This window comes from Epinephelus moara, chromosome 18 (assembly GCF_006386435.1).
Source record: "Epinephelus moara isolate mb chromosome 18, YSFRI_EMoa_1.0, whole genome shotgun sequence".
NCBI lineage: Eukaryota > Metazoa > Chordata > Actinopteri > Perciformes > Serranidae > Epinephelus > Epinephelus moara.
The window spans coordinates 9,616,691-9,619,383 of NC_065523.1; positions in this window are offsets into that span (position 1 = coordinate 9,616,691).

Below are 2,693 nucleotides of genomic sequence, written 5' to 3' on the forward strand. Positions count from 1 at the left end.
ACTTACAGTTGAACATGTATATCAAAACCTCATGACAGCTGTTGTTTATGTTGCCAGTGCTGTCAATCAAAACGGACCAAACAACACTTAATCCTAACTCTCTTCAAGTTATTAGGCCACTCCTGATAAATGATAATCTTTACAAACCTGTACTTTGCTGAGTATTTACTCATGGACATTTTACATGATGGAGGAATATTTAAGATCTGAGAACAAGTTTAGCCTAAAGGTTTGTAAACAAAAACCAGTATGATATTTTCAACAATGAGCACCTGAGAAACACACAAAACTTAAAGACAAACTCTACGGGGAAATGCTTCTAAAAAATGACAGACAGGACCAGACTTTCAACCTGACACACTGAAGTTTCATATCAGGAAACAGCTTTTATTTCTTTCATCTTCATTCAATGTGAAGAACATCAAGTCTGTTCCTGGAGGTCGAGTGATTCACCTTTTACCACCATCCATGTTCACTGACAGCTGGACAGAGACACTAAGGAGTGTCACGCAACAGGCCTGCTGGCTGCTCAAGAATGTGACTGGTGAGATTGCACCAGTCTTGTAGAGAAAATTGAAACACTCACCATTGTCAGTTTTATCTGATCCTGATTGTTTTGGAACAGGAGGAGCCACTAAAAATGTCAACACATGAAGACCAAGCGTCACGGTTCAAGTCCCTTTAGAAATGCAGGTTGTTTTTCAGGTGAGCTTTTCAAAAAGGCTTTTAAAAACTAAGCTGAGACCCACAAGTGTCCAAAAATAGCAAATATGTTAAGGTGTGTAACAGGGACAGGAACTTTCCATGTTTGCTGTTAATAGTAATAATGTGCATTCTGACCTCAGAGTCTCCTACATACCTTATGGTAAACTTAAGCCCAGTACGTTTTTTAAGAGCAGCTTTCTCTTCTTTGCAGTGATGGAAGAAGTACTCAGGTCCTTTACTTAGTAAAATACCAATACCACAATGTTAAAATACTTTACAAGTCAAAGTTCTCATTCAAAATCCTACTGAACTGCTAAGTAAAAGTAGTAAGAAAAGTACGATCAGTTGAATGTATATGTTATGTATAATGTAGCATCAAAAGTAAAAGTAATTGTTCTAAATGCCTACTGTGACTGATGCCATACTCTGGTTGGTTGATCTGCACTCCCAACCAGGAACTTAAAAAGACTTAGAGTAGCTTGACTATTTAAATATATATATATTTATATATATATATATACACATATATATATATAAATACAAACCTAGAAGTGATGCAGAAAACCCTTAAATACAAAGCTAAACGTGACAGAGAAAACCTTGAACAAACAGTATAGCTCTGAGTTATTTTTGGAACTAGACACTGGAACTATAACATGCTTAACATAATGGTTAGCGGGATTTTTAGAGGGAGTTTCATTCATCAACAATGTGTTTTTTCCAGGAACCCACATGACGTTTTGTGAAGGCAAACTGGATCTGCCAGTTAGAGACTACAAGCACTCAGACATGTTGAGGTTAACAAGGAAGTCTGTTTAAATACAGGTAGGACTACAGGTATATGTGCAGGTATGCAGAAGTGCAGAATCATTTTGGCAAACTCCACACAGCACCGGGAAATGACTCGGAGCTGGATAAACCTGTGAGACCATTTATGATAAATGATAAAGAAGATCTGATCGGCAGGGATTAAGGAGCAGAACATTTCAAGACAAATGCTGCACCTCAAAGGGCATTCAATGGTCTAAAAAAACATCTGAACCACATTTCATCGCAAGCAATTTTTAAAAAAAAATTTTTATTTAGGTACTTTTAATTTACTTGAATATTTCCATTTGCTCCACTTAATCTCAGAAGTAAATATTGTACTTTCTATTCCACAGTGCAAAACTACACATGGCTGGTAAGCAGGTCATATTCACTGAGGCATTAATTGTTGTCTAGATGCAGGCCAATTTGAATGGTAGCTGTATTACATTTGCTGAAAAGGAAAACCCTTTTTCCAAGTGTAAATAGATTTTAAAAAAAAGTTGCTGTCAGTGATTCAGTAAAAAAACAACAAAAAAACAACTATAATGTGCACTTTGAGGGGTTTTTGGTATCAAAACTGCAGATAGCTCCTTTTTGTGCTGAAATTCAACACTTACCTAATCTGACCCTTTCACTAAAGTTGAGCCGTCATCAGGACAACAGCTGTTCTCACTTGTTTTGCTGACAAGTGACACCTTTATAATATGGCCATATAAAATCTAAATACTGCATGGATGCCTGTCAGTGTGCCAAGTTTCATACAGGAGTGGCAGTCAAATAAACAAGTTGGTCCAAAGGTTAACGCCTCAGGTTAGCCAAACGCTGGCAAGACAGAAGCTGTTTTACAAATACATTTTTTAAAGGTGATGACAGAATGTTCGACATTTAAAAGAATCGAGATCTTCAACATGTCTAAGAATTAAGCTTGGTCCATTACGGCTTTACATAAACCCATGAAGCATGTGGATTTTAATGCTTGTCAGTTTGATAGAGGGCTGAAGGACATAGAATACTCACAGTCAAGCTCTTAATAACTCATTGTTCTTAGCTGCCATGTCTCTTCTTAAACCATGTCTGCAGGTTCTGACACCTGAGCTTCATCAAAAACTTTCTGTAAATGCTTAAAAGCTGCACAAGATGTAAACAAGTCAAAGACAGTAAGAACCACAGATGAATAG